Below are 18,923 nucleotides of genomic sequence, written 5' to 3'. Positions count from 1 at the left end.
CAGCTTGTATAACAGTGTAAATTTGCCCTCCCCTCAAAATAACTCAGCACATAGCCATTAATGTCTAAACTGCTGGCAACAAAAGTGAGTACACCCCTAAGTGAAAATGTCCAAATTGGGCCCAAAGTGTCAATATTTTGTGTGGCCACCATTATTTCACAGCACTGCCTTAACCCTTTTGGATAAGGAGTTAAGCAGAGCTTCACAGGTTGCCACTGGAGTCCTCTTCCACTCCTCCATGACGACATCACGAAGCTGGTGGATGTTAGAGACCTTGCACTCCTCCACCTTCCATTTGAGGATGCCCCACAGATGCTCAATAGGGTGACGTCCTCCCACTCTACTTGCGCATGCACGCCCTCGGGATGGACACAGTGGATCACCGATCACTGTAAAGAGCAGATAACGTCGGCTCTGTCATGTGATCAGCTGTGTTACACTACGCTAACCTACTCAATGCTAGTCATCGTAATTTTAGTGCTAGATGCCTGTTTGTAATAAGCCTCAACCTAGAACCTGCAAAAAAAAGAAGAAAAAAGACCGCACACCTAAAAAACTAACCTCAAATAAAATTTATTATGCACCATAAACAGTAATAGGCCATCGGAGACATGATAATCCTGCATGACAGAGGACTCTACCCCCCGAGATATCAAGAGGGAACCATCAGGGATGGACAAAGGATGGAGTCGGTCCACTGGAACTAACCTGACCCAACCCTCCAACACCCAATCCCTGACCCAAACCACCCCACCAATCCTAACCAACCCCCCAATACCCCCACAAGGAACTCCTCCCCTAGATAGAGGACCCTCACATCCCACCATCGCACTCACAAAAGAGAGAGGAGAAGCTGAGGGAGATAGTACCAGCCCACTGACACCCCCAACCCCCCAAAACCCACTAGATGGAGAGTAAGCCTACTGCACACACCGGGGGTTCCTGGAAGTGCCAACCAAATAGATATATTACACAGCTAAACAACAAACATCAATGCATAAACAGATAGCATTAGAATATATAGCAATATGCAAAGGCCAGTGTGGACATGGCTGTTGGCCAAAGAGGATCACAAGGTATAAAGTCACTGTACAGGGCAAAAGCCTCAAAGTCCATGCAATACGTGGTATAAATAAACTCTTGTGTGACCAGAACCAGATGGATGGAGGCCGTAATGAAGGTAAGGCAATGGAAGGTATTGCATGAGAAAAATGGATGAAACCTGCTGAAATCAATCAGCTGATAGCCAGAGAAGGAATGACAGCCATGGAGTGAGGATGGTCAGCTTGTAACTGGGAGTTCAGTACTATAGTACACAGTAGCCAGCCTATGTGATAGAGGATATTGTAGGAGTAAATAAGCAACATGAACTCGTATGACCAGTCCAGCCCGTGATCTGTACAACTGATATGATTAAAGTAGCATCACAAATCGCTATAACTCACAGTCTGATAGGACCCCTGGGTCCTGTGATTATAAAGGCTGAAATAACAATGGAACGTCCAAGTCCAGCAAAAAATCTGCCTGCACTCCCGTGGATGGTGGCCAGTCCTCAAGTTCAAGCCTAGCAAACGGCTCAAGAATAGATGTATGGCTGTGAAAGGTCTACATATGAACCACAGCATGTGGAGATGGCATGTGGATGTCAGAGAGAGTGGGTAGGCACGTGTCAGCTTACGCATTTTGTCCCGCCCACTTTGGGGACTTCTTCAGAACTATAGCTGTCTGTATCTTTTTTTCTAGAAATATAGACATATAACTATTTTTTTCTAGTCTGTTCTGGTCTGGTCTTAACCAAAAGATGACAAGCCTGCCCACCACGACATGGTAGACTCTTTTAGGGCAGGGCCTACACTAAACTACACTACTCTAACCTACTCCATGCTAGTCATCGTATTTTTAGTGTTAGATGCCTGTATGTAATATGCCTCAACCTAGAACCTGCCATCTTCCTTTCCAGACTTGTTTACAAAGAACAATCCTTTTCATTCACAAAACAGAGAACAGTCTTGAAATGGCTGTTGCTGGTATTATATGACGGGTGATGCAGTGGTCAGCAATGGTAACCTGTAATGGCACATTTCCCCTTCTTTGATGAATTCTGAGCTCTCTTCCACATACATACATCCACATTAGCCTGCAATAAGGCAGGTGAAGTGTACAAGATGGGAGACTCCCCAAGATGTGTCTATTACCTGATTAGACTTGGAAAGACACTGGGGGTATTGTCCCCAATCTCCCACACATATTCATATCTCTAGCATACTGAAATAGAATAAAACAAAGTGTCCACTTTTTCCTTCACGTTTTAATGTACACACCATTGTGTAATGAACCACACTTCACTCTCTGACCAAGCATCAATGTCTGTACAAAACACTAATTGAAAATAATTGACCTTCAGTCTGAAAGGTCTAAAGCAGTTTAACCGCTTGCCGACCCCCCGCAGTGTTTTTACTGCGGCAGGGCGGCACCTGTACGCACAGCGCCATCTTTTAACGTCGCTGTGCAAAACAGGTAGGGGTAGCGCGCGAGGCACGTGCCCGCCCTACCCGTCCCACCGATCATGGCAACGGGTGTCCATCACCGGCTCCCGACGGGTCATTTCCTGCCGGGTGCCGGCGATTACAAGTAATCACTTACAGATAGCATGGCTGCAGTGTTTACATTGCAGCTCTGCTATCTGTCAGTTCCCAGCACCTCAACCTGAGAGAAGACTTTATCTCTCAGGATCAGCGTGTTCCTGTGAAGTACACACCCCCGCCCCCTAGTAAAACACTCCCCTCACACATTTAACCCTTTCTTTACCTAATAAAGGTTAACCCCTTCCTCCCCAGTGCCATTAATACAGTGTCAGTGTTTTTTTTTTTTGGTGTCATTGGGGATGTCAGTGACCCTAGTCAGTTCCCCCCCCCAGTGTCAAAATGTCCACCGCAGTCCCGCCATAAGTCGCTGATTACTGTCATAAATCGCTGATCACCACCATAAGTCTCTGATGGCCGCCATTATTAGTATAATAAAAAAAAAATCCCAGTATCTTTCCCGCCATTTGTAGACGCTATAACTTTCACGTAAACCAATTGATTTACACGTATTAGGATTTTTTTTAAGCAAAGACATGTCGCAGAATACATTTTGGCAGAAATTTATGACTAAATTTGGTTTTTACATTTTTTTTACTGGACATGTTTTATAGCAAAAAGTCCAAAATATTGTTTTTTTTTTTTGTCAAAATAGTCAGCCTTTTTTTTTTTATAGCGCAAAAAAAAAAAACGTACAGGGGATAAAATACCACCGAAAGAAAGCTCAATTTGTGGGAAAAAAAAGATGAAAATTTCATTTATATACCGTATTGCATGACCGTGCAATTGTCCATTAAACTAGCACAGCGCTGTATAGCAAAAAATGGCGTTAATTGCAGTATCTATACCATAGTTTGTAGACGCTATAACTTTCACACAAAGCAATCAATATACTGGGATTTTTTTACCAAAAACATGTAGCAGAATACATTTTGGCCTAAATTTATAACTAACTTTGAGTTTACTATATATTTTTTATAGCTGAAAGTAAAAAACATTGTTTTTCTTCAAAATTTTTGGTCTATTTTTGTTTATAGCGTGAAAAATAAAAAGCGCACAGGTGATCAAATACCACCAAAAGAAAGCTCTATTTGTGTGGAAAAAAAGGAAACAAATTTCGTTTGGGAGCAGCATTGCATGACCGCGCAATTATCAGTTGAATTAGTGCAGCGCCGAGTAGCAAAAAGAGGCCTGCTGACCGGAAGGGGGGTAAATCCTCAGGAGGGCAAGTGGTTAATTATAGTGAAGTTTGTTCACAGAGAACTGCCTTTGTCGCCCTCCTCATCTCACCAGTCCCCAGTTTTACTGACAAAGAAAAATGCTCACAATAGTGTATTACAATAAATAATTGGATGTTAAATTAAAAAAAGTTTTTTTTAGAAATAAAATTCCAAAACATCTGAACAGAGCCCATGGCAGCAACAGGGGAAATGACAACCCTCAGGGTACTGTGGTCAACCCCTGAAGGAGGACACCCCACCCATATTCCACCTATCAGGCCATGCACAACACCCCAGTTATCCCACCAGACCGCACCCAACTGGGAGGAGGTGCAATCAACCCTGAACTTCGTGAACCCAACAGGAAGGCCGAGACTTCCTCAGAGTTATGCGCCACCAACATTCCTGTCCTGCCGCAGTTTCAGAGCTCCCCAAGAATTAGCCTCACTCCATTCCTCCAGATGAAGAGTGTCTACTCTCCGCTTAAAAAACCTGTGCTAATACACTATTACAAGCATTATTTCTATGTTGGTAACACTGAGGACTGATCAGAGGAGAAGAATGACCAAGGCAGTCCTATGACAGCAGACCTAACAGCATGAGGACCCAAAGAGAAAGCTGCCACCCTACCTGGACACCTGATCAACATCCGTGGGTCAGCAGAGAAATCTCCAGAGTCGTGTCGTGGCCAGAGAGTATACCCCTGTAAACATTAGATCAGAGAAATGTTGCCGGCATGAAATAGAAGGAATAAACGTGTAACATTAAAAATGCTGATAACATACAAAGCCACTTTAAAATAGTTTGTACAGATTACTGTCTGCATCTTTTTTTCTCTATAGACATATAACTATTTTTTTCTGGTCTGTCTATATGAAATCTAGGAGTCTTTTAGTTGAATCCCATGGTCAAAAATGAAACTGCCCAGAGACAATACATTCTTTCTCCAGTTTTGACATTTGTAACCAAAAGATGACAAGCCTGCCCACCACGACAAGGTAGACTCTTTCAGGGCAGGACCTACACTAAACTACACTACACTAACCTACTCCATGCTAGTCATCGTATTCTTAGTGTTAGATGCCTGATTGTAATAAGCCTCATCCTAGAACCTTCCATCTTCCTCTCCAGACTTGTTTACTAAGATCTACATAAGAACAACCCTTTTCATTCACAAAACAGAGAACAGACTTGACATGGTTGTTGCTGTTCTCTTATGGTGGGTGATGCAGTGGTCAGCAATGATCACCTGTAATGTCTCTACATATCTCCTTTTCTTTGATCAATGTTTCTTCTCTAAAATACAACGTGAAGGAGAAGAACTGAACAAAACACGGACACGTTGGGGTTGATTTACTAAAGTTAAATAGCATGTGCACTTTGCAAGTTCTATTGCTCGAGAGCTTAGTAAATGAAATAAAGCTGCAGCTGGTAAAGAATACCCAATCACATGCATGAACATGAAAAAGAACAACATTTGTTCTCGCACTTAATGGGGTGATGGATGTCAGCAGTGCTTCCCCGTATTTAGTAAGCTGTGGAGCAACTGCAATTGCAAAGTGGACAGTCTATTGATGAATAATAGAGTCACCCCTTGGTTTTATTTTGTTGTATTACATTTTATGATGCTACAGATTTCCTTATGAATTCACCGAGACACTTTCACTAATGTGTTGATAATGATTTCGGTGGACTCGTTTGGATTATAACACTGTTCAACAAATTTTTATTTTTTGCCAGTTTTGGAAACAAAAGGATCCATTTCTTAATGAATTTCACATTCTGAGTTCAAATATAACAATGAAATTTGTCAATTGGCTCTAGTTTTTCTGTAAACGGAAAGTTTTCTACTATAGGCGTAATGACTACATAATGCACAATAATTATATAGATAGATGTCTTTCCACAAATATAAAGCAAGTGATATTGACTACATAACAAAGCCTAAATGGCATAATATATTGCATAGGATTACCAAGAAAAATTATAGCCATAAGCTAAGTTGAATCATTTTAATACTTAGGATTCTCACTAGTTTTGTCTTCAGTTTGTGTCGGTTTTGCTTCTCTTGGCTTTTCTCTTGTATTCGAGGAAAGGGCTATCTCTTACAACTCCACGTGACTACACGCTTCAGGTTCTTCCTCACTTGACTCAACCACGAAGGATTCTGGTGCTTTAGGAATTGGTAGCCCCTCTCCATGAGGAACTGGACGTATTGCCGATGGAATATTTGGATAGTGCACAGATAACTTTTTCTTCTTATTTAGCCCTTTTACAATTGGAGGCACCATACAAAAGTAACAATTACTAACATGATCTGTTGGCTCTCTCCAAATCATTGGCACAGCGAAAGGCATAGATGCCTTTTTTTGCATTTAACCATTGCTCCAGTGCCGTCCCACAAGAATTGCAGCATATATGTGGTGCCCAGCTCTTGTCCTGGTCTCCTATCTTGCAGCCAAAATACAAGTTGGAGGCTTTCTTAATCATTCCTGTTATCCTCCTTTTTTGTGAGATAAAAGTTATTTCACCGCAGATATAGCAGAAATTATCGGCTTTATTCACACAAGTTCGAGGCATTACTGAGTAGCCTATATAAGCATAAAACGAAATGTAAAGACGCTGTCGAACTAAAATCAGCTACAGATACTGCAGCTTTTATGCAGTGAAGTGATGCAATTAAAGGCTAATATTGCATCATCTCAGTATACATGCAATTTTCTATTGGTCACCAGTATCAATTGCGCAATATGCAGCTGAAGTTGCATCATAATTTTGAATGGCTTACGTCATTAGATGGGTGAATATATCATGGAAACTAGAGCCAATCAACATTTTTTAGGGTCATTTTCGTTTTCAGCACCCCAAAATTATGTAAGATTAGCTAATTTTATGCCCAAAACTTTTTACCTGTTGAACAGTGTAATCTGAAGAATCGTGGCCAGAAAGTTCCCCCTTCACATATCGGATACTTAGTTCCAACATCTTCCAGACATCAGCCTTCTGATAAGAAAACAATGTTATAGGGGGACACAGATTTATACATTGATATTACGGGGGGCTGTGGTAATGTTGGTGACAGGCTGTATCATATAGTTATGTATGATATGTACCATTTCTGTAGATAATAAAAGATTAAAAAAAGTCAGAGGGGCCATGATGTCACCATTGTGTGTGAGTGACTGACAGCTGTTCACACTGTGCGCTAGAGACACAGAGAACCAGTATTCCCTCTTCACACTTCTGTCCCACCAGACATGACCCGGGATCCACTAGTCTGTATTAGACTGTCATTAGGATGAATAAACAGAACCAACACCCCTTATATCAGGTCTCCCCATCACTGCGCCCCATTATATCAGGTCTCCTCATCACTGTGCCCCCTTATATCAGGTCTCCCCATCACTGTGCCCCATTATATCAGGTCTCCCCATCACTGCTCCCCATTGTATCAGGTCTCCCCATCACTGTGCCCCATTATATCAGGTCTCCCCATCACTGTGCCCCATTATATCAGGTCTCCCCATCACTGCGCCCCATTATATCAGGTCTACCCATCACTGTGCCCCATTATATCAGGTCTCCCCATCACTGTGCCCCCTTATATCAGGTCTCCCCATTAGTGTGCCCCATTATATCAGGTCTCCCCATCACTGTGCCCCATTATATCAGGTCTCCTCATCTCTGCGCCCCATTATATCAGGTCTCCCCATCACTGTGCCCCATTATATCGGGTCTCCCCATCGCTGCGCCCCATTATATCGGGTCTCCCCATCGCTGCGCCCCATTATATCGGGTCTCCCCATCGCTGCGCCCCATTATATCGGGTCTCCCCATCACTGCGCCCCATTATATCGGGTCTCCCCATCACTGCACCCCTTATATCGGGTCTCCCCATCACTGCGCCCCATTATATCGGGTCTCCCCATCACTGCGCCCCTTATATCGGGTCTCCCCATCACTGCGCCCCATTATATCAGGTCTCCCCATCACTGCGTCCCATTATCTCAGGTCTCCCCATCACTGCGCCCCATTATATCAGGTCTCCCCATCACTGCGTCCCATTATATCAGGTCTCCTCATCACTGCGCCCCGTTATATCAGGTCTCCCCATCACTGTGCCCCTTATATCAGGTCTCCCCATCACTGTGCTCCATTATATCAGGTCTCCCCATCACTGCGCCCCATTATATCAGAAGTCCTCATTAAGGTCCCCCTTACATCAGACATCCTTATCACAGTCCCCCTTACATGGATTGTCCCCATCGGAGTTCCGTCTTTTATCAGGAGTAATCCACAAAGGCCCTCTTTATATCAGATTCTCCAAGTGTCCCCTTAAATCAGTTGTCCTCATCAGAATTCCCATTTCATGGACTGTCCTTAGTGGAGTGCCCCTTTACATGGGCTGTCTCCATCCGAGTGCCCCCTTACAAGGTCTGTTCCTTTTGGAGTGCCCCTTTACATGGACTGTCCCCATCATGGTGGTTCCTTATATCAGGAGTCCTCATCAAAGTTCCTCTTACACCAGATGTCCCTACAGAGTCTCCCTTACCTGGATTAACCCCATCAGAGTGCCCTTTTATATCAGGGTCCCCAATACAGTTCCTCCTTACATCAGTTGTCCTCATCGGAGTGCCCCCTTATATGGACTATCCTAATCTCAGTACGCACTCACATGGACTGTTCCCATCAGAGAACCCCTTTACATGGATTGTTCCCATCAGAGTGCCCCCTTACATGAACTGTTCCCATCAGAGAGCCCCCTTTAATGGACTGTTCCCATCAGAGTGCCCCTTACGTGGACTGTTCCCATCAGAGTGCCCCCTTACATGACCTGTTCCCATCAGAGTGCCCCCTTATATGGACTGTTCCCATTGGAGAGCCCCCTTACATGGACTGTTCCCATCGGAGAGCCCCCTTACATGGACTGTTCCCATCGGAGTGCCCCCTTACATGGACTGTTCCCATCGGAGTGCCCCCTTACATGGACTGTTCCCATCGGAGTGCCCCCTTACATGGACTGTTCCCATCAAAGTGCCCCCTTACATAGACTGTTCCCATCGGAGTGCCCCCTTACATGAACTGTTCCCATCGGAGTGCCCCCTAACATGCAGTGTTCTCATCGGAGTGCCCCCTTACATGCAGTGTTCCCATCGGAGTCACCACTTACATGGACTGATCCTATCGGAATGCCCCCTTACATGGACTGATACCATCAGAGTGCTCCCTTACATGGACTGATCCCATCGGAGTGCCCCCTTACATGGAATATTCACATCTGGGTGCCCCCTTACATGGACTGTTCCCATCAGAATGCCCCCTTACAAGGACTGTTCCCATCGGAGTGCCCCCTTACTTGGACTGTTCCCATCGGAGTGCCCCCTTACATGGACTGTTCCCATCGGAGTGCCCCCTTACATGGACTGTTCCCATCGGAAAGCCCCCTTACATGCACTGTTCCCATCGGAGAGCCCCCTTACATGGAACGTTCCCATCGGAGTGCCCCCTTACATGGACTGTTCCCATCGGAGTGCCACCTTACATGGACTGTTCCCATCGGAGTGCCCCCTTACATGGACTGTTCCCATTGGAGTGCCCCCTTACATGCAGTGTTCTCATCGGAGTGTCCCCTTAAGTGCAGTGTTCCCATCGGAGTGCCCCCTTACATGGACTGATCCCATCGGAGTGCCCCCTTACATGGACTATTCCCATCTGGGTGCCCCCTTACATGGACTGTTCCCATCAGAATGCCCCCTTACAAGGACTGTTCCCATCGGAATGCCCCCTTACTTGGACTGTTCCCATCAAAGTGCCACCTTACATGGACTGTTCCCATCGGAGTGCCCCCTTACATGCAGTGTTCCCATCGGAGTGCCCCCTTACATGGACTGTTCCCATCGGAGTGCCCCCTTACATGAACTGTTCCCATCAGAGTGCCCCCTAACATGCAGTGTTCTCATCGGAGTGTCCCCTTACATGCAGTGTTCCCATCGGAGTGCCCCCTTACATGGACTGATCCCATCGGAGTGCCCCCTTACATGGACTGATCCCATCGGAGTGCCCCCTTACATGGACTGTTCCCATCGGAGTGCCCCCTCACATGGACTGTTCCCATCGGAGTGCCCCCTCACATGGACTAATCCCATCGGAGTGCCCCCTCACATGGACTGTTCCCATCGGAGTGCCCCCTCACATGGACTGATCCCATCGGAGTGCCCCCTTTACATGGACTGTTCTAATCGGAGTGCCCCATGCATGTATTGTTCTCATCGGAGTGTCCCTTTATGTCACCTGCCCCCCCTTCCCCCCCCGGACTGAACCCATCGGAGTGCCCCCTTACATGGACTGTTCCCATCGGAGTGCCCCCTCACATGGACTGATCCCATAGGAGTGCCCCCTCACATGGACTGTTCCCATCGGAGTGCCCCCTTACATGGACTGTTCCCATCTGGGTGCCCTCTTACATGGACTGTTCCCATCAGAGTGCCCCCTAACATGCAGTGTTCTCATCGGAGTGTCCCCTTACATGCAGTGTTTCCATCGGAGTGCCCTCTTACAAAGACTGTTCCCATCGGAGTGCCCCCTAACATGCAGTGTTCTCATCGGAGTGCCCCCTTACATGCAGTGTTCCCATCGGATTGCCCCTTTACATGCAGTGTTCCCATAGCCCCCCCTTCCCCACCCCGGACTGATCCCATCGGAGTGCCCCCTTACATGGACTGTTCCCATCGGAGTGCCCCCTTACAAGGACTGTTCCCATCGGAGTGCCCCCTTACAAGGACTGTTCCCATCGGAGTGCCCCCTTACATGGACTGTTCCCATCGGAGTGCCCTCTTACAAAGACTGTTCCCATCGTAGTGCCCCCTTACATGGACTGTTCCCATCGGAGTGCCCCCTAACATGCAGTGTTCTCATCGGAGTGCCCCCTTACATGCAGTGTTCCCATCGGATTGCCCCTTTACATGCAGTGTTCCCATTGGAGTGCCCCCTCACATGGACTGTTCCCATCGGAGTGCCCCCTCACATGGACTGATCCCATCGGAGTGCCCCCTCACATGGACTGTTCCCATCGGAGTGCCCCCTCACATGGACTGATCCCATCGGAGTGCCCCCTTTACATGGACTGTTCTCATCGGAGTGCCCCATGCATGTATTGTTCTCATCGGAGTGTCCCTTTATGTCACCGCCCCCCCCCCCCCCCAGTCTGTCCCAGAGATGATTGGACGGTCCTCTCCAGAGTGTCCTTGCTTTCTGAGCAGAGCTTCCTCACAGTCTAGACTCCTCCCCCTTTGGAAACGTCCAAAGGGGGCGCTGCGGTACGATTAGCCAGGAGGCGGGGCTGAGGAGCGCGCGGGTAGGATCGTAGACTACATAGGTTGCTAGGAGACCGACGCTGTGCCTTCCAGGAGATGAGTGGAGGGGAGGGGCCTAGCAGCAAAATGGAGCTCCACTCTAGATAGGACATGTGGCCTGCACTCCATCTTTAGTTCAGGTCTCCTTTTTTTTCTTTTTGTTTATTGAACTTTAATTCAATAAACAACCAACAACCGCAGCTCAATGAAGTGGATGTCACATATGTCCTGTGTAGATTTGTACAGAAACTGACAAGTCTGGCTGCAGAATGGAACTCCATTTTGGAGGTCACATGTTTCCTGTCTAGTGGAGCTCCACTCTTTAGCCTCTGAATATTTGTTAGTTCATTAAAGTTCATTAAAAAAGGGGCGGAGTGCAGGTCATGTGTTTCCTCTCAAATTCTGCAGCCAGCTTGTCTGAATAGAGCCCCGCCTCAGTCTAGTCTCCTCCCTCCAATGATGCAGTAAGAAAGGGGCGGAGCAACTTTGAGCAGCTAGGAGGCGGAGCTGAGGAGCGTGAAAAAGAAATGTGTGTGATCTGTTCTGTAGTGTTTACATCGGTTGCTAGGAGACCGGCGCTGTGCTTGGAGCAGCTGCCTGCACGGTGCTGATGGTGATGGGAACAGTCCATGTAAAGGGGCACTCCGATGGGAACAGTCCATGTAAGGGGGCACTCCGATGGGAACAGTCCATGTAAGGGGGCACTCCGATGGGATCAGTCCATGTAAAGGGGCACTCCGATGGGAACAGTCCATGTAAGGGGGCACTCCGATGGGAACAGTGCATGTAATGGGGCACTCCGATGGGAACAGTCCATGTAAGGGGGCACTCCGATGGGAACAGTCCATGTAAGGGGGCACTCCGATGGGAACAGTACATGTAAGGGGGCACTCCGATGGGATCAGTCCATGTAAGGGGCACTCCGATGGAATCAGTGCATGTAAAGGGGGCACTCCGATGGGAACAGTCCATGTAAGGGGGCACTCCGATGGGAACAGTCCATGTAAGGGGGCACTCCGATGGGAACAGTCCATGTAATGGGGCACTCCGATGGGAACAGTCCATGTAATGGGACACTCCGATGGGATCAGTGCATGTGAGGGGGCACTCCGATGGGATCAGTGCATGTGAGGGGGCACTCCGATGGGATCAGTGCATGTGAGGGGGCACTCCGATGGGATCAGTGCATGTGAGGGGGCAATACGATGGGAACACTGCATGTAAGGGGGCACTCCGATGAGAACACTGCATGTTAGGGGGCACTCCGATGGGAACAGTCCATGTAAGGGGGCACTACGATGGGAACAGTCTTTGTAAGAGGGCACTCCGATGGGAACAGTCCATGTAAGGGGGCACTCCGATGGGAACAGTCCATGTAAAGGGGCACTCCGATGGGATCAGTGCATGTAAGGGGGCACTCCGATGGGAACAGTCCATGTAAGGGGGGCACTCCGATGGGATCAGTGCATGTAAGGGGGCACTCCGATGGGAACAGTCCATGTAAGGGGGCACTCCGATGGGAACAGTCCATGTAAGGGGGTACTCCGATGGGATCAGTGCATGTAAGGGGGAACTCCGATGGGATCAGTGCATGTAAGGGGACACTCCGATGGGAACAGTCCATGTAAAGGGGGCACTTCGATGGGATCAGTGAATGTAAGGGGGCAAGCCGATGGGATCAGTGCATGTAAGGGGACACTACGATGGAAACAGTCCATGTAAAGGGGGCACTCCGATGTGAACAGTCCATGTAAAGGGGGCACTCCGATGGGATCAGTGCATGTAAGGGGACACTTTGATGGGAACAGTCCATGTAAAGGGGCACTCCGATGGGATCAGTGCATGTAAGGGGGCACTCCGATGGGAACAGTCCATGTAAGGGGGGCACTCCGATGGGATCAGTGCATGTAAGGGGGCACTCCCATGGGAACAGTCCATGTAAGGGGGCACTCCAATGGGAACAGTCCATGTAAGGGGGCACTCCCATGGGAACAGTCCATGTAAAGTGGGCACTCCGATGGGATCAGTGCATGTAAGGGGACACTCCAATGGGAACAGTCCATGTAAAGGGGGCACTCCGATGTGAACAGTCCATGTAAAGGGGCACTCCGATGGGAACAGTCAATGTAAAGGGGCACTCCGATGGGATCAATGCATGTAACGGGGCACTCCGATGGGAACAGTCCATGTAAGGGGTAGAGGCGGCTTCATATCGGTCAATCAGATAACAAATGGCTGAGGGTCCGGGCAGTCTGTGTTCTTTATCAGAGGGGTCACCTCTATGCTGCAGATTCAAAGCAGGGAGCCGGCCTCTGCAGATTGCCAGTGACCTCTGACCCCCAGGTCCCATTAAGGGAACCTGCCAACAATACAGCCGCCATTACTAGGTGGTCCAGGATGTAATAGAAAGGTCAAATTGTGGAGGATTGTATGAGCACAGCACACATTGTCAGATCAGATTGGTGGAGATCGCTCTTCAATCATTTCTGACTTTCGCCCCACACCAGGATGGTCAAATGATTGCTTGGGTGGGCGCTAACGATGGCGGATCCTCATACAACTCACCGTTTATGTCTTACAGAGCCCCTCCCCCATGCTGGCAATCTGATTGGACGTGAAGTACCGTCAGCCTCATAGTGGAAGAGCCGTGAGCCGCCAACATGGACACCAAATGCGTAGAGGTGGCGGAACGATGTCGGCAAGTGAAGGGCGAGGGGACGGACATGAAGTATCAGATGATGGGTGCAGTGAGCAGCAGGCGCTGTCAGTACTTCATCCAGAAGACAGGTAGGTGGGTGAGGATGGGAGCAAAGGGGTCCTCACTGGGGGAAGGAATGGTGTGTCACCCATATACAGAGAGGGCTCCCCATACCCATGTATGAGCTGGAAGTGGCAGGAGATCAGTGCTGGTAGTATCCATCACAGACAACACTGACCCATCCTCCCATCCACCACATACTGACCCATCCCTGCGATCCCCACATACTGACCCATCCCTGCGATCCCCACATACTGACCCATCCCTGCGATCCCCACATACTGACCCATCCCTGCAATCCCCACATACTGACCCATCCCTGCAATCCCCACATACTGACCCATCCCTGCAATCCCCACATACTGACCCATCCTCCTATCCACCACATACTGACCCTTCCCTGCAATCCCCACATACTGACCCATCCTCCCATCCACCACATACTGACCCATCCCTGCAATCCCCACATACTGACCCATCCCTGCAATCCCCACATACTGACCCATCCCTGCAATCCCCACATACTGACCCATCCTCCCATCCACCACATACTGACCCATCCCTGCAATCCCCACATACTGACCCTTCCCTGCGATCCCCACATACTGACCCATCCCTGCGATCCCCACATACTGACCCATCCCTGCGATCCCCACATACTGACCCATCCCTGCGATCCCCACATACTGACCCATCCCTGCGATCCCCACATACTGACCCTTCCCTGCGATCCCCACATACTGACCCATCCCTGCGATCCCCACATACTGACCCATCCCTGCGATCCCCACATACTGACCCATCCCTGCAATCCCCACATACTGACCCATCCTCCCATCCACCACATACTGACCCATCCCTGCGATCCCCACATACTGACCCATCCCTGCGATCCCCACATACTGACCCTTCCCTGCGATCCCCACATACTGACCCTTCCCTGCGATCCCCACATACTGACCCATCCCTGCAATCCCCACATACTGACCCATCCCTGCAATCCCCACATACTGACCCTTCCCTGCAATCCCCACATACTGACCCATCCCTGCGATCCCCACATACTGACCCATCCCTGCAATCCCCACATACTGACCCATCCTCCCATCCACCACATACTGACCCATCCCTGCAATCCCCACATACTGACCCATCCTCCCATCCACCACATACTGACCCATCCCTGCGATCCCCACATACTGACCCATCCCTGCGATCCCCACATACTGACCCATCCCTGCGATCCCCACATACTGACCCATCCCTGCGATCCCCACATACTGACCCATCCCTGCAATGCCCACATACTGACCCTTCCCTGCAATCCCCACATACTGACCCATCCCTGCAATCCCCACATACTGACCCATCCCTGCAATCCCCACATACTGACCCATCTCTGCAATCCCAGCACTGATCCTCCTCACCAACCCAACACTGCCTCACTCTCCCATCCACCACATACTGACCCATCCCTGCAATCCCCACATACTGACCCATCCCTGCAATCCCCACATACTGACCCATCCCTGCAATCCCCAAATACTGACCCATCCCTGCAGTCCCCACATACTGACCCATCCCTGCGATCCCCACATACTGACCCTTCCCTGCGATCCCCACATACTGACCCATCCCTGCGATCCCCACATACTGACCCATCCCTGCGATCCCCACATACTGACCCATCCCTGCGATCCCCACATACTGACCCATCCCTGCAATCCCCACATACTGACCCATCCCTGCAATGCCCACATACTGAACCTTCCCTGCAATCCCCACATACTGACCCATCCCTGCAATCCCCACATACTGACCCATCCCTGCAATCCCCACATACTGACCCATCCCTGCAGTCCCCACATACTGACCCATCCCTGCAATGCCCACATACTGAACCTTCCCTGCAATCCCCACATACTGACCCATCCCTGCAATCCCCACATACTGACCCATCCCTGCAGTCCCCACATACTGACCCATCCCTGCAGTCCCAGCATCGACCCTCCGCACAGTAGTGTATTTTACTTTTTTGCTGCCCTAGGCAAGACTAAAATTGAGCACCCCCCATCTACATTTATCTCTCCCCTTGCTGTTTAAGATCCACCTCTTCAGTACAAGAGCATGATGGAGGGCAGTGTGACATGGCAGGGGGGGGTCGTGGGACAGGAGGGGGTCAGCGTGATGGGGGGCAGCAGGACAGGAAGGGGGCAGCAGGAGAGGAGGGGGGCAGCAGGAAGGGGGAGTAGGCCATTGAGACAGGTAGGAGGGTAGCAGGACAAGAGGGAGGCATCATGACAGGGGGAGGGCAGCATGATGGGGGGTAGCATGGTGGGGGCAGAGGGACAGGAGAAGTACAGTGGGACAGGAGGAGGAGCACAGAGGGACAGATGGGGGGCATGGAACAGGATCGGGGCAGCGGGACAGGAAGAGCGCAGTGGAACAGGTGAGGGGCAGTGAGACAGGAGGAGCGCAGAGGGACAGGTGAGGGGCAGCGTGACGGGGGGCATGGGACAGGATCGGGACAGGAGGAGGAGTGCAGAGGGACAGGAGGAGCGCAGAAGGACAGGTGAGGGGTAGTGGGACAGGAGGAGCTCAAAAGGAGAGGTGGGGGCCAGCGTGATACGGGGCATGGAACAGGATCGGGGCAGCGGGACAGGAGGAGCGCAGAGGGACAGGTGAGTGGCAGTGGGACAGGAGGAGCACAGAGGGACAGGTGAGGGGCAGCATGACGGGGCATGGGACAGGATCGGGGCAGCGCGACAGGAGGAGCGCAGAGGGACAGGTGAGGGGCAGTGGGAAAGGAGGAGCGCAGAGGGAAAGGTGAGTGGCAGTGGGACAGGAGGAGCTCAGAGGGACAGGTGGGGGGCAGCGTGACAGGGGGCATGGGACAGGATCGGGGCAGCGGGACAGGAGGAGCGCAGAGGGACAGGTGGGGGGCAGCGTGACAGGAGGCATGGGACAGCATCGGGGCAGTGGGACAGGAGGAGCGCAGAGGGACAGGTGAGGGGTAGTGGGACAGGAGGAGCACAGAGGGACAGGTGAGGGGCAGTGGGGACAGATGGGGGGTAGTGGGACAATGTGGGGGGACAGGAGGGGGGAAGTGGAACAGGTGTGGGAAAGGGTGACAGGAGGGGGCAGCGTTACAGGGGGCAGTGTGACAGAGAGGGGGCAATGGTACGGGGGAGGGAAGTGGTGGGGGGCTGTGTGTCGGGGGGACAGGAGTGGGGAAGCACCAGTCCTCCAAGCTCTTACCTGTCCAGCAGGGGCTCCTCCAGACAGTGTCAGGATCACTCCAGGAGGGACGCTTGTGTCCCATATCCCTCAGGATCTCCGGCGGCGGCTGCAAAAGAGCGGGGGGCTCCTACACCCTGACCTCGTTCTTTTCTTTTTCCTCCTCCGCTGGCACCTTCTGGCCATCCTGCACGTCCCAGCGCACACTGACAGTGGGCCCCGCCCTCACACGCTCCGAGCGCACACCAGGGATCCGCCCACCACTCTTCTCTCCTCTGCAGCCAGTCCCTTAGCCCGGGTGACCCTCCTTGTGTGTCGGCTTGGCTGTACACTCATCCATGGCAGCACTGTTGCTGACACACACAGTGTCCCTTCTGCCTGGGGGGCGTGCCGCCCCCTGTAAACTGCCACCCTAGACAAACGCCTTGTTTGCCTCATGGCAGATACACCCCTGCCTCCTCACCACCCCCCAACACGAACACAGTCCCATCCCTGCAACCAAAATCAGAACATTAACCCTCCTGGAGCCTTTGCCAGGAAATTCCCTCGTAGACATTCCTCACCAGAACACGTAACCTGTATGCATAGCCAAAACTTTTTTTTCTGTTCTTGGTTAAGTGGGAAGGATCGGCGCCCCTGTTGTGTTTTATTGTTTTTTTTTTCGCACTGGGGAGAGTCTCTATTTTTCTTGATGGCTGTTGTCACTGAAGCAGAACATTATGAGAAATGTAAAATTGTAAAGCTGTTCCCAGAAAAGGAATAGAGAAGTCCTCCAATGCAGACATTTGTTCTACTCTATCCAAAAGTGAAAACGATTTGGCTATAGATACAGTTAACTCCATTTAATCCCTCATTATATGTCACTTACTGTTACCAGGACATAGAAGGTGAATCTCCCCAGGGGGAACACAGATCGCAATAACAATTTCATAGGGAATCTAACCCATGACTTGCTTCCATTGTGAGGATCTTTTAAGAGATCAATAGGAAGGATTTTCCCAACAAAGCTTGAATGATGATCCACCAGGCCAGAGAAAACCTATAGCGTTTGGCATGTGTTGGTCCGGCGTTTGCGGAGTGTTTTTTAACGCTCGGAAAATGCCGCATGCGCGGTTTAGCGGCGGTTGCTAGGTGTTTTCCGAGCATTAAAAATGCCCCACAAACGCCTATAATGAAGTTTGAATGGTATTACCGCTCCGCAAACACCCCGCAACCGCACCGCAAATGCCAGTCGCGCGTTTGCGGAGCGGCACCATAGACTAGAATAGGAGGCTTCAACGTCTGTTTTGCCTCGATGCTAATGCTCCCGTTAGAACAGCACCATGTGCTGCAATGTGCAGAATTGTCCGAGGCGTTTGGGAAGCGGTAAAAACGCTTCCCAAACGCCTCTCTTCTGCCTGCACACAACGCTAGTGTGAACGTAGCCTTACTGGCAATTTTTCCACTGACATCCATGTGTGTGAAAAATATTACCAAAGGGATGCTCACATAAGGGGAATTATTTTCCCACTGACACCAATGTAATTATTTTTTTTTTTGCACACTGTCACTGGTATGTTGGTGGGGAATAGTTTTCCCATTGACACCAGTATAAAGGGCATTATTTTACAATCTTTACCAATTTAAAGTAGCAGTAAACTTGTTATATACACGCACGCACACGCACACACGTGTTAAAGGGAGTTCTTCATTGCTGTGCTGTCAGTGTGTGGTGATTTCATGTGATCTTCCTTCCAATGTGAGGTTTCCCATCCACACCAAATAAACCCCTTCC

The 18,923-nt window shown here is 49.8% G+C and overlaps 1 long non-coding RNA gene across 1 annotated transcript in view; it reads right to left on the bottom strand.

The window, feature by feature from the left end:
* LOC149467743 (uncharacterized) overlaps window positions 1-17,346 on the bottom strand; it is a 35,093-nt gene extending 17,747 nt beyond the window's left edge. Inside the window, exons 1-2 of the long non-coding RNA XR_016311848.1 lie at window positions 17,171-17,346; window positions 4,433-4,505 (exon numbers count right to left, since the gene is read on the bottom strand). This is a non-coding gene — a long non-coding RNA (uncharacterized LOC149467743). The remainder of the gene's footprint in view (window positions 1-4,432; window positions 4,506-17,170) is intronic.
* Between the last annotated feature and the right edge of the window lie 1,577 nt (window positions 17,347-18,923).

Source organism: Staurois parvus, unplaced genomic scaffold (assembly GCF_062004578.1).
Source record: "Staurois parvus isolate SC_StPar_1 unplaced genomic scaffold, SC_StPar_1.0 ptg000102l, whole genome shotgun sequence".
In the NCBI taxonomy this organism is placed as follows: Eukaryota; Metazoa; Chordata; class Amphibia; order Anura; family Ranidae; genus Staurois; species Staurois parvus.
The sequence above is the reverse complement of the archived record's forward strand: the minus strand, read 5'-3'. Positions and strand labels throughout refer to the sequence as shown.